The 14,563-nt window shown below is 41.2% G+C and overlaps 1 protein-coding gene across 1 annotated transcript in view; it reads left to right on the forward strand.

Annotated features, from left to right (window-relative positions):
- The first annotated feature begins 602 nt into the window (after positions 1-602).
- Positions 603-14,563, forward strand: part of LOC140199427 (melanophilin-like) — a 192,536-nt gene continuing 178,575 nt past the window's right edge. The window contains exon 1 of the mRNA XM_072261507.1: positions 603-658. The gene's annotated coding sequence lies outside the window, so the exon portion shown is untranslated. The remainder of the gene's footprint in view (positions 659-14,563) is intronic.

A 14,563-nucleotide genomic window follows, 5' to 3' on the forward strand; every position in this document is an offset into this window, starting at 1 on the left:
ACAATTTAACATTCCACTTGTTTTGAACACTTTGACAGCCCCAGAAGCCATCCAGGTTTCAAACAATGAATAAAAAGGATAAGAAGAGTTAGCTCCTCAAGACTGGAAAGTCACAGTCATAGGGTTCAGATAATATGATGAATTTAGAAGGTCAGCTTCTCAATCACTTCTAACTGAAGTATTCACTGCAGAGCTCAAGCCAAGATAGAGAATCCAGGCAGTGTGACAGGAAAGAACTGCGCCAGAGTTTAGCAAGCTTTATAACCCGTTTAACCAAGCAATTTCCTTGGTTATTTGGAGCCATAAAATGAAGGAAAAGCTGGTTGTTGAAAATGACTGTTCACGTAGCCGCAGGAGACATGCTATAATGTCCTTAAGAACTATGATTGCTTCAGCATTTTCCACTCTCTCGATGCTGAGGTGGACAGCCAGCCGTTCAGTGAAGTATCAAGGACAACTTTATTTGCCATAAGCAGTACATATACATGTATTGTGAATTAGGAATGAGCATCAAGGAATGAGCTTGTATTTTGTTAACTGTTCTGCCCTCTTCATGAGCTGAGCTTTACTGGTTACCCTCCTGAGTGGCACAGTGACACAGTTGCTAACACGATGATCTACAGTGCTAATGATCAGAATTCAATTCTCACCACCGTCTGTAAGGAAGTTGTATGTTCTTGTATGACTGCATGGGTTTACTCTGGTTTCCCCGGCATGCTACATTGGTTGATGCGTAGCAGGAGAACACGGAACATCGGGAGCAGCAGGTTAGCTGCAGTGGGCTGTGGGTCCAGAGATCTGCACCTTTCTGGGGCCGACTCTCTGGGCGCAGAGCTCGGAAAAAGCAATGCAACAGACATGTAACATCATAAATCAGTGAGCTGTTTGTTATGTCTCCCCTCTGGCTGTGAAACGGGAGCACCTCTTTTTCTCTTATTAGGGAGAGAGAGAGCCTGTGGTATGTCGAATTACCGGGTGAACGAGTAGTCTTTGGGGTACTGCAAGTCTGTGTCCCTTATTGATGCTTGCTGCACGCTTGAGTGCTCGGTGGAAGGTGCTAATGCTTTTGTTGGTGGGGGTGGGGGGTTGTTGCTTTGCTGCTGCTTGTGCGTGGTGAGGGAGGGGGGAGCTGGGAGGCTTTGGGTTCTAATGTTTAACTGTCATTCATTCTTTGGGATACTCCTGTGTTTTTGTGGATGTTTGTGAAGAAAAAGAATTTCAGGATGTATATTATATACATTTCTCTGTCATTATGTGTACCTACCTACCTACCTACCTCAAACAAAAGAAAATCTGCAGATGCTGGAAATCCAAGCAGCACACAAAATGCTAGAGGAACTCAGCCGGCCAGGAAGTTTCTGTGGAAAAAAGTACAGTGTGGCCTTATCCCAACATTGGATATGGATGGAGATATCGGAATGGAAAGTGGCCCCACTTAGGTTGGAGAAACAACACCTTATCTTCTGTTTGGGTAGGCTCCAACCTGATGGCAGGAACATTGATTTCTCAAACTTCTAGTAATGCCTCCAACCTCCCCCCAGCCCTCACCATTTCCCATCCCCTTGTCCGTCTCTCATGTTATCTCCTTGCCCGCCATCACCTCCCTTTAATGCTCTTCCTCCCCTCCCCCCTCCCACCATCACCTTTCTTCTTTCTTCCTTGGCTTTCTGTCTCTTTCACCAATCAACTTCCTAGCTCTTTGCTGCATCCCTCCCCCTCCAAGCTTCACCTGTTGCCTTAAGTTTCTCTCTCACCTCCCCCCACCTTTCAAATCTACTCCTCAGCTTTTTTTCTCCAGTCCTGCCAAAGGGTTTCAGCCCAAAATGTCGACTGTACTTTTTTCCATAGATGCTGTCTGGCCTGCTGAGTTCTTCCAGCATTTTGTGTGCTGCTACCTACCTACCTATTGAACACTTGTGTGCTGCCCCTTGCACATTCTCAGACTGTGTTGGTCATTGATGCAAACAACGCATTTTACAGAGATGCTGCCTGGCCTGCTGCGTTCACCAGCAACTTTGATGTGTGTTGCTTGAATTTCCAGCATCTGCAGAATTCCTGTTGTTTGAAGCTAATCTTTATCTTTGTAGTTGTGGAGTAGCTGGTCACCTCCACCAAGGCATCTGTAATTGGTAATCAGGATCATAATACAGAACAGTGAAGATGCTGGAAATCCAAATTAAAAACAAGAAATTGCCAGTCAGACAGAGAGAGGAAGATGTATTAATGTTGTAGTTCAACTCACAAAATGCTGGAGGAACTCAGCAGTACAGGCAGTATTTGGAGAGGAATAACAGCCAAAGTTTTGGGCTGAAACCTTTCATCAGAACTGACCTTAGTCCGAAACATTAAACGTTCATTCTTCTCTATAGATTCTGCCTTGACCTGCTTGAGTTCCTCCAGCATTTTGTGTGTGTTGCACTATGTTTCCAATATCTGCAGAATCTCTTGTGTTAATGTTAGGATTCTGAGGGATAGTCATCCAGCTAAAATGTTGACTCTGTTCCTTTCCCCATGGGTGATACCTGATACATTCAGTTGAAAATGGAGAGAAATCTGAAAAATTCTGGCTTTTTCACAATGTGTCTCTTCTATCCTGACATTAATTCCAATTCACCCTAACCCTACCCCAACCAAGGCACACCTAGAGGACAGAAAGACAAGGAAGCCTCCAGATTTGCTTGAATCCCCTGACGTTGTAGCAGTCCAACTTTGTAACATTCCTCATTACTTATAATAAAATTATCCTGTTTATTGCTGAAAACGATAGTTAGTATATTGATAATAACAATTGGGTCCTTGTAATGCAAACAGCCAACTGAACACAACTTTCTAGTTTTAATTTACACCGAAATGCAACAGGTCAGAATCAGAATCAGGCTTAATATCACCTGCATATAGAACATAGAAATCTACAGCACATTACAGGCCCTTCAGCCCACAATGTTGTGCCAACCATGTAACCTACCCTAGAAACTGCCTAGAATTTCCCTACCACATTGCCCTCTGTTTTTCTAAGCTCCATATGCCTATCTAAGAGTCTCTTAAAAGGTCCTATTGTATCCGCCTACACCACCGTCTCTGGCAGTGCATTTCACGCACCCACTACATACGTCATGAAATTTGTTGTCTTTGTGGCAACAGTACAATGCAATACATAATATTAGAGAAAAAGTAATTTACAGTAAGTGTGTGATTTTATGTGTGTGTGTGTGTGTGTGTGTGTGTGTGTGTGTGTTTATTTATTTACTTATTTGCATTTTATTATTATATATGTGTGTGTGCGTGTATATATATCTAATAGTTATTAAATAAGTAAGTCAAAAAGAGAAATAAAAAAGTAGTGAGGTAGTGTCCACAGGGTTCAATGTCCGTTCAGAAATTTGATGGCAAAGGAGAAGAAACTGTTCCTGAATTGTTGAGTGTGTGCCTTTAGGCTTCTGTACCTCCTTCCTGATGGTAGGCATGTCCTGGGTGATGGGGGTCCTTTCAGGCATCGCTCCTTGAAGATGTGCTGGATACTACGGAAGCTTGTGCCCATGATGGAGCTGACTAAGTTTACAACTCTCTGCTGCTTATTTTGATCCTGTGCAGTAGCCGCTCCCCCCCCCCATACCAGATGGTGATGCAGCCAGTTAGACTGCTCTCCTCAGTGCACCTGTAGAAATTCGCAAGTGTCTTTGGTGACATACCAAATCTCCTCAAACACCTAATGAGGTGTCATTCAGGACAGAAGAAACTGTCGTGCTTCCCTTGCAGCTGCATCGATATGTTATGTTCAGATTAGATCCTCAGAGATATTGCCACCAGGAACTTGAAATTGCTCACTCCTTCCACTTCTGATCCCTCCGAGGACTGGTGTGTGTTCCCTTGTCTTACCCGTTCTGAAGTCCACTATCAGTTCTTTGGCCTTACTGACATTGAGTGCAGGTTATTGCTGCGACACCACTCAACTAGCTGATATATCCTGCTCCTGTAAGCACTCTCGTTATCATCTGAAATTCTGCCAACAATAGTTGTATCATCAACAAATTTATAGATGGCATTTGTGTTGTACCTAGCCACACAGTCATGAGTGTAGAGAGAGTAGAGCAGTGGGCTAAGAACTCATCCCTGAAGTTGATTGTCAGCGAGTTGGAGGTGTTACTTCCAATCCACACAGATTGTGGTCTTCTAGTTAGTATGTCAAGGAACCAGTTGCAGAGGGAGATACAGATGCTCAAGTTCTGGAGCTTTTCAAACAAAACTATTGAAATGATTGTGTTAAACACTGAGCTGTAGTCAATAAACAGCATCTTGATGTAGATGTATTGTCCAGGAAATCCAAGGCCTCATGAAGTGCCAATGAGTTTGCATGCACCGTAGAACTTGTCGTGGGTCCAGTTCCTTGCTGAGACAGGAGTTAATTCTGGCCATAACCAACCTCTCAAAGCATTTCATTGCCACAGATGTGAGTGCTACTGGATAATAATCATTAAGTTAGCTCACCCTGTTCTTCTTGGGCACTGGTATAATAGTTGCCCTTTTGAAGTAGGTGGGAATTTCTGACTGTAGCAATGAGAGATTGAAAACGTCTTTGAACACTGATGCCAGTTAGTTGGCATAAGTTTTCAGTGCCCTACCAGGTACTTCATTGGGACCTGTCACCTTGCAACACCCTCCTGAAAGACAGCCTGACATCACCCTCTGAGACAGGGATCCACATAGCTGTAGTTTTATTCTCCCTTCCAAAGCGTGCATAAAAGTCGTTGAGTTCATCTGGGAGTGAAGCATCACTGCTATTCATGAGGTTAGGTTTTGATTTGTAAGAAGTAATGGCCTGCAAACCCTGCCAGAGTTGACATGCATCGGATTCCACCTCCAACCTCATTCAGAAATGTACCTTTGCTCTTGAGATAGCCCTCCGCAAGTCGTACTTGGTTTTCTTGTGCAGACCTGGGTTGCTGGACTTGAATACCAGCTGCATACTCCTTCTGATATTGGGTTTGAGGAGATCCAAGGATGAGCTCAAGGGATGACCCAGGAACAGTGTAGCTGGTGAGCTGTTAATTGTAGAGTGTGCTGCATTGAGATAAGCAAAGAGGAAGTTGGCGAGCTTCTGATTCAGTGCAGTGTGTTCTGCTGACACCGCTTGCAGTGCATTCTTTAGACTCTGGACAATGTGTCATCTCCAGAGGACATCAGCCTCTAAAGGGTTCACTGCGAGCTCTTGCGCTCATGCTTGGATCTCCTCAAACCCAATCTTAGAAGGAGTAGGGGGGACAAACCGCTGAGAGAAATTGAGGAGGTTAGGTGTTTCACTCCTGGACAAGCAGTCCTTGCAAGGGAGTGCAGAGATGATCCAAAATGGATACTTGGAAAGGTTAAGGGCAGAACTATCTCTACACAGTGGAGATTGTGCCTGATGTCATCTGAAGATGACACATCAATCAGTTGAGAACAGAGTCAATTATTAGAGAAGAAAGCTGTCCAAAACTGTCAGAAGCTTTTCCTGCAGTCAACTCCCACAACCACAATGGAGGAGGCCTCAGAAACTGAGATTGTTTCACAGCCACAGGTCTCACCTACCAAGCAGAGTGATAGCTCTCCTTGTCAGTAAAGACGTTATCCCACACAAGAAAGAAATCTTCCACAGTGATTATATGGTAGTTGTATTATATAGTATACTGTGCATAAATACATAAGATGACTGGAGAGACAATGTGTTACATATAGTATTTGAGTTGAGATGCATTCCGTATTGAATCAGAGATTATAGCTGAGCACGGAGGCGTGTAGTGTATTTAATATTTCAATAACCTTTGATTAAAAATTTGTGTGTGTGAGTATAGTTTTATTAAGCATTCTTTGTTTGTCTACATAATTCATTATGGGTTATATGTAAGAAGCACACGAATAGCATATGTCATTACGCCACTACATCATATGCGAACACCTCACTAAAAGAAAACTAAGTAAACAAGTTATCCCGGGCTACTGTGATTTTCTTTCAACTAGCTTCTGGAGTTACAAAACTTAACAGCTTCCTCAAAGAATTCCAAAAGAATTGTCAACAAATTATACATGCCACAATTTGCATAACAAAGTTTACGTCTTAAATTCCTACTGAATCATTCCCCTCTCACCTTAAACCCTAATTCTTGATTCGCCAACCCTGGGAAAAAGACTGAGTGCACTCACCTTGTCTATGCCCCTCATTACTGTCTTGCAATGGTTACTTTTTATTTGCAATTCTATTATCCTGATTTCAGAGCACAATCTAAATGAGTGTAAAATAATAAATATTAATAAAGATTCGATTCTACTATATTCATTATGTCATTGAGATGTGATAGAGTAATTAGCAAGGTCTAGATCTGGGAAAGTAAATGTGCATGTTACTTCACAGACAATTTATGTAGTGTGTTTAAATTAATTCATTCAGTTATGCTGCACTATTCCCAATTATTCTCTTTGAACCTTAAGGCAAATTGCAGCAAATCTTATAACTGTACAGATACCTACCTCAGAGCTTGTGTTCCTCCAATAGTTTAAACATTGTGAGAAAGATTCTTAAGGCAAAGAGCTATTGATCTTATTGGTGGCATGAGATACAAGCCCATAGCTCCCTAAAAGTAGCAACACAAGTAGATAGGGCAGTAAAGAAGTGGTACTATGACCTACTTGCCTTCATCAGTCTGGCCTTCGAGTATAAAAGTTGGACAGTAAAGTTGCAGCTGCATAAACCTTTGGTTAGGCCTCACTTGGAGTATTGTGAACATTTTACTCACTGCATTACAACAAGGAAGTGGAGCCTTTGGAGAGGCTGGAGAAGAGTTTCACTGGGATGTATCAGCTGCAAAGAGAGGCTGAACAATTTTAGTTTGTTTTCTCTGGAGAATCTCAGATGGTCAATGAACTCAAGCATAGGACAGAAAACAGTTTGCTACTTCATTTATTCCTGTTGCATATATAATCAATAGTTTCACATCCAGCAAATGCTAGGTTTAGATTACTTTGAAAGAGACATGTACAGTAGGTATGCATATATGTTATTTCTAAGGATATGAAATTTGGTTGATCAGAAATTCAACTGTCATCTGAGAAGCTACTCCTGTTAAAGATATGGACAAGATAATAAATTCTCATACAGAGAACATAAGTCCTGTCAGTGGGAGCTTGGTGTATGGCTTCACAGTAGAATCATGCAGCTCCTTCCACTAATTTTACCCACCGCTCAGAAATCTGATTGCAGAGGGGAAGATGCTGTTCCTAGAATATTGAGTGTGTATCTTTAGGCTTCTGCGCCTCCTCCCTGGCAGTAATACTGAGTAATTGTATTTAAAAAGTAAGTTGTTTGTTTATTTATGTTTTTTAATTTAAAATAAGCATATTGTACTTAAATATTGATTATATTTTGCAATAATTTTAAAAATATTTTCATTGCTTATGAGTGGAAATATCTCAAAATCAGTCTTACTTTGCCTTTGGATCTTATATGTTTTAGTAAGATCACTTCTCATTCTTTTAAGTTCTACACTGAATCATATGGCATAGAAATAGGCCTTTCAGCCCATCGTGTTCATGCTGACCTTTAAACTCATCTACACTAATTCAATTTCCCTCCATTAAGACTGCATCCTTCTATGTTTTACCTATTTAAGTGTGATAACCAGTCTTTAATGCACTTTATCAGAACACTTCTGACTCGTACTATTTATAATTAGACCAACCAACCCTAGAGCTAGAATCTGAAAGCCACAAACCTATATACACTATATACATTGTATGTGTATTTATCTGGAAATGTTCTAATTGAGAGTCCTGCACTGTTTGCCTCAAATAGAAAAATTATATTATGGATCATGTTGATCACGCACAAATCATTCATCATCTTGAAAAATCTTGGCTACCATGCTCATTAAAGATGTTTTTGTTATGAAATTTGTACATATGATCCCTTTGCCTACATGTATCTGCCATTTCAACTTTTAGCCTTTGTGTGAATCATCTTGTTATTGCATTGAACATCGCCCAGAATTGTTTGAAATGATCTTTCTCTGAAGCTATGAACTTGATTACATAACTCCTGTTTATTGTTCCCTGCTGTCATTGTTGGCTTCAACTTCAATTTCCATTAATTTAATTGTCTCCAAAAGATCCATTATCCTCTCCCACTTTGTTCTCAGTGCACAGTACTGGTTTCCTGCTTTCATCCTTATTTTTCACGAAATTTTTCTGCTCTTATTTTGCTCAGATTGCAAGGGGAACTGGAGCAATAAGCAATCTCCTGGAGGAATCCAAACCCGGGTAGATGGGACTCATTAGCCTTGCCAGACAGTCTGTCTAGAAGAAGGAATAATACAATACTCAGCCTACAGCCTTGCAGTTGCCAGTCATCTCAGTTAACTGTGTTATTGTGGAATGTCCCCCAGGCTAAAAAGTGGAATCAGTCCACGCACACCGATCCTCACTGTAAACCTATGCAGCACAGAGAAGGGGAGTAATGATTGGTCTCTACAGTCACCATTGATAGTGCTATCACTCCTGAGGATGCTTCTTCCCTCCTGATCTTCGCAAGTGAAGAACCAGCTATCATCACTTAATCTCGAAGTTGTTTCTTAACAAGCACCATCTTACAAGAAAGCTGGGCTTGTTTTAAGTCAGGCAAGAAAGTAATATTAATGCAGAGGCCTTTCTTAAGTCTACAGAGATGAAGAGTACTTTGGAGAATGTTGTCAACAATTGTAGTGTACTCCAAGTTCCTCTGTACTGGTCTTCAGAACAAAGTATCAACATTATTAACTTTCATAATCATGGAGTTTCAAGGGAACACAACTAATCATTAATGCAAACATGACAAAGTCTGCAGATGCTGGAAATCCAAAGCAACACACACAAAATGCAGAAGGAACTCAGCACGTCAGGCAGCGTCTATTTCTTTAGGTCCTCAAGAAGGCTCTCAGCCTGAAATGTCGACTTTTTACTCTTTTCCATTGATACTGCCTGACCAGCTGAATCATTAAAGCAGTGAGTTTTCAGTTTTGTTGCTTAATACTTCCATTAAACATGCAGTTTCTTGTCATGGTACTGTCTTTTGACTTTGCGTATAGAAATAAGATTGACATTATAAATTTATTCAGCAAAATCATAATTTCTACACTGACCTATTTCAAGTTAGCTCCCCAAGGCCTATAATTCTCCAAGCTCCTTCAACTTTAGCCCTTTGGGCATATCCCATTTCCTTCACCTACCAACAGTTCCTGAGCCTTCAGCCAGTTGGCTCTGGAATGTGCTTTCTGATCATCTCTCCTTCTCAACTTCACTATACACTTTAAAATCTGCATTAAACAAAATGAGAACAAAAAATAAGACCATAAGATATAGGAGCAGAACTAGACCATGTGGCTATCAAGTCTGCTCCATCATTTCATTATGTCTGATTTATTATCCCTCTCAACCCAGTTCTTTTGCCTTCTCCCCATAACCTTTCACACCATAAATAATCAAGAACCTATCACCCTTAAGCTTTAAATATACCCAATAACTTGGCCTCAACAGCCTTCTGTGGCAATGAATACCACAGATTCACCATCTTCTGGCTGAAGAAATTCTTCCATCACTGTTTTAACCAGAAGTACTTTTATTTTGAGGCTATATCCTCTGTCCTAGACTTCCGCGTTACAGGAAGCATCTTTTCCACATCCACTCTATCTAGGCCTTTCACTATTCAATTTCAATGAGAACACCACCCCCCCCCCGCCCCCATTCTTCTAAACTCTAGCACATGCAGGCCCAGAGCAAGCAAAAGCTCTTCATTCATTAACCCTTTCATTCCTGGAATCATTGTCATGAACCTCCTCTAGACCCTGTCCAATGCCAGCACATATTTTCTTAGATAAGGGGCCCAAAACTGCTCACGATACTCAAAGCATAGTCTGACCAAAGCCTTATAAAGCCTCAGCATTATATTCTACTCTTCTCAAAATCAATTCTAACATTGCATTTGACTTCCTTGTCACTGACTCAGACAGCAAGCTAACCCTGCACAAGGACTCCTGTCCCATTGCACCTCTGATTTCTGAATTTTCTCCCCATTTATAAAAATAGGCAACACATTTATTCATTGTGCATGGCCATACACTTCCCTGCACTATATTCCAGTGATTCTCATTGGGGGCAGTACTACCCCCCACCCAAGGAGGCGGTTATGTATCCTAAGAGGGCATTAGGGAAATATAAGTCATCAGAGTGTATTCAAGGTTCTTGTGGGGGGGGAGGAGCAGTAAGCAGCACCCTAACTTAAGATACGAGACATGGACTGTCCGTGTCAACTCACTGCCATCATCAACATCTGATACGCATTCCCAGTTTGTGTTCATTTTTTATTTTAATTTAGCCCTGTTAATGATGGATAAATACATATAGCACGATCTCTGAGTCTGAAGGCAGTGAAGCCTTCAATTCTAATCCTGCTAGGGAACAGAAATTACAGAAAGTGTGTCAATACAATGTTACATACCTGGAGTATGGCTTTATTCCGTTCCCGTTGGATCAGTGACGTCCCACGTGTCTTATTTGTAATATTGAACTATCTAATGTAGCCATGAGACCATCAAGATTGCAGGAACACTTCTGTAAAAGACATCCTGAAAAGGCTAATTGTGGTATTACTCAGTTCCAGAAGATGAAAGAAGCATTTGAAAAGCATTGCACATTGGTGTCATTTGCCAAGAGAGCTAAAAATGACCTTGATAGTGATCTCATTGCTTCTTATAACATTTCCAAAATGATAGCAAACTGAGGAAAATCTGATACAATCAGTGAAAGATTAATCATGCCTGCCGTATCAGAAGTGCTTAACACTGTTCTCAAAATGGATACCAGTACTTTAAAATCAATTTCTCTGAGTAGTAACTCTGTAGCTTGTCATATTGGCAAAATGAGTGAAGACTTGGAGTATCAACTAAGCATGGAGCTGCAAAAACCAGAATTTGTGATACAATTGAATGAGTCAACTGTGCAAGATAATTGGGCATAATAAATTGCATGCATATGGTTTATCAAAAATGGAAGTTTACGACGAGAGTCTCTTTTGTAAAAAGTTAAAAACAAATATCAACATTGATCTATGGAAGATAAAGATATTCTAATTAGGAACGTGATTTCCTGTGGTCTAAATGGAGCACAATATATGACAGGTCACCATGCTGGTTTAGTGCCATCTATGAAAAAAAAATTCCAAGTCTGTTTGCAATCCGTTGTGTAATTCATCGTCAACATCTCACAGCCAAAAACCTCAGCCAGTGACTTTTTTCACGCATGACTTTTGTGGTCTTATCAACAAAATTAAAGCTCATTCATTAAATAGCAGATAACGATGAAGAGTTTGAATGTTTGCTTCTTCACACTAGTTTATTTTCCTGTTGTGCTGCCTTTGACTTCCCTTGTCAACCACAGTTGTCTCATCTTCTATTAAGAATACTTGTTCTTTAGGATAGATCTATTTTGCATCTTCCATATTATTCCCAGAAACTCCAGCTATTGTTATTCTGGTGTCGTCCCTGCTAGTGTCCTCTTTCAATCAACATTGGCCTGCTCCTCTCCAAGGCCTCTGTAGTTTCTTTACTCTATTATAATACTGATACATCTGATTTTACTTCATCCTCTCAAACTGCAGGGTGAATTCTATCATATTATGATCATTGTTTCATAAGGGTTCCTTTACCTTCAGCTCCCTAAACAAATCTGGTTTATTACACAACACCCAATCCAGAATTGTGTTTTCTCTGGTGGGTTGAACCACAAATTGCTCCATTTAGGCATCTCTACAAGTATGTTCTCTAGGAATCTAGCACCAACGTGATTTTCCCAATCTACCTGTATATTGCTCTATATTGCCCATTCTTTTTCTATTTCCCATTGTAATCTGTATCCCAAATCTTTGCTACTGTTCAAAGACCCATGTGTAACTTTTGGAGACTTTTTGCACTATCAGCTTCTATCTTGTACTCCTTACCTTCCCCACCATCTTCTTATTCTGGCTTCGTCTCCTTCCTTTCCAGTCCCGATGAAAGGTCTCGACCTACAATGTTAACTGTTTATTCATTTCCATTGATGCTGCCTAGCCTACTGAGTTCCTCCAGCGTTTTGTGTGTGTTGCTCTGGAGTTCCTTCAACTGCAGAACTGCTTTTTACCCTTGCAGTTTCTTAACTCTACCTATATGGATTCTACATCTTCCAATTTTATGGCACCTCTTTCTAAGGATTTGATTTATTTTTGTACAAACAGAGCCACCCTGCCCACTCTTCCTACCTACCTCTCTTTTCGATGCAATGTGTATCCTTGGACCAACTTTGTCCTTGCTGTCCTTTTGCTCATAATATATCTGTAGATGCCCTTAGGATACTCCGTCACTTTGTCTGGTAGAGCAACCCCACGTTTTCTTTTAGCCCTTCAGTTTGCCTTCTTAAGTGTTCTCTTATATTTCTTATACTCTTCAAGTATCTAATTTGTATCTGTCTGTCACACCTACTATGCACCTCCTTTTTTCTTAACCAGGGCCGCAATATCTCTTGACAATAAAGGTTCCCTAAACTTGTTATCCCTGCGTTTTATTCTGACAGGAATGTATAAACTCTGTACTCACAAAATTCCACTTTTGAGGGCCTCCCACTTACCAAGTACACCTTTGCCAGAAAGCAATCTGCCCCAACTCACACTTGCTTGATCCTTTCTGCAACCATCAAAATCTGGCCTTTTTCCAATTTAGAATCTCAACTTGAGGACCAGATCTATCCTTTTCCATAATTACCTTGAAACTGAAGTCATTACGATCACTAGATGCAAAGTGTTCCCCTACACAAACCTCTGTCATTTGCCCTGTCTTATTTCACAAAAGGAGATCCAGTATCGCACTCTCTCTGAATGGGACTTCTGTGTACTGATTAAGAAAACTTTCATGAACACAATTAACAAATTCTTTCCCATCCAGCCCTTTTGCAATATGGGATTTCCAAACAACATGTGGAAAGTTAAAATGATCTTCTATCATAACCTAATGTTTCTTGCAACAGTCTGCAAACTCTCTACAAATTTTCCCCTCTAAATCCTGCAGACTGCTGGGTAGTCTATAATATAATCTCATTAATGTGGTCATACCTTTCTTATTCCTCACTTCTACCCATAAGCCTCACTAGATGAGCTCTCCAGTCTGTCCTGATTGAGCACTGTCACAACATTTTCCCTCACCAGTCATGGCATCCCGCCTCCTTTAACCCCTCCAGCTCTGTCACATCTAACACAACAGAATCCTAGAATATTAAGCTGCCAGTCCTGTCCCTCCTGTAACCATTTCTCACTAATGGCTACAATATCATAATTCCACGTACTGATTCATGCCCTAAGCTCATCCTCCTGCCTTACAATACTTCTTGCATTGAAATATATGCAATTTAGAACTTTAGGTACACTATGCTCAACCTTTTGATTCCTGACTTTATATATAGGCTTAACAACATCTTTCTCCACAACCGCTCCACTATCTATCCTGGCACTCTGGTACCCATTCCCCTGGAACTCTAGTTTAAACTTCCGTGCAGCACTAGAGAACATTTCCACTAAAATATTAGTCCCCCTTCCAGTTCAGGTGCAAACCATCTCTTCTGTGCATCTTCCCTGGAAGAGAGCCCAATGATCCAAAAATCTGAAGCTCCCCCCACCCCAGCACTATCTTCTTTGCTACATATTAAACTGTATGATCTTCCTATTTCTGGCCTCACTAGCATGTGGCATGGATAGCAATCCTGAGATCACAACCCTGGTGATCTGTCATTTAACTTAGAACCACAACTCCCTGAAATCACTTTGCAGCACCTACCCAAGTTATTGGTACCTACATGGACCACCAGCTCTGGCTACTCACCCTCCCACTGAAGACTGCTGTGGCCCTGATTTGAGATGCCCGTGACCCTAGCACTTAGGAGGCAAGAAACCATCTGGGAATCTTGTTCTTGTCTACAGAACCTCCTTTCTGTTCTCCTAACCAATGAATCCACTATCACTGTAGTGCCCCTCTTCTCCCCTCCTCTTCTGACCCATAGAGCCAGACTCAGTGCCAGAGAGCTGACCACTGTGGCTTTCCTCTGCTAGGTCATTCCCCCACAACAATATGCTAAACATGACTGTTATTAATGGGAATGGCCACAGGAGCATTCTGCACTGGCTGCCTATCCCCTTTCCCGTTCCTGATGGTTATTCATTTACCTGTGACCTGCATCTTGGGTGTAACCACTTCTCATCAGCCACCTGAATGATCCAGAGATCATCCAGTTCCTGCTCCAACTCTTTAACATGGTCTGCTGGACGTTGCAGCTGGATGCGCTAGGGGTCTCCCTGCCTTCCCACATCCCTAAAGAGGAGCATTCTACTATTCTGTCTTGTGTCTCCATTGTGCTAAATGTGCAGGAAGAAATCAGAAATGAAGAGAGAATCAATAATGAAAAATAAAATCTACCTATGACCTACCCTCTCCTCGCTAAAGCCTCGATGAGTCAAAGCCTCAACTCCCCACTCACACAATGCCCA

Source organism: Mobula birostris, chromosome 6, assembly GCF_030028105.1.
Source record: "Mobula birostris isolate sMobBir1 chromosome 6, sMobBir1.hap1, whole genome shotgun sequence".
Lineage (NCBI taxonomy): Eukaryota > Metazoa > Chordata > Chondrichthyes > Myliobatiformes > Myliobatidae > Mobula > Mobula birostris.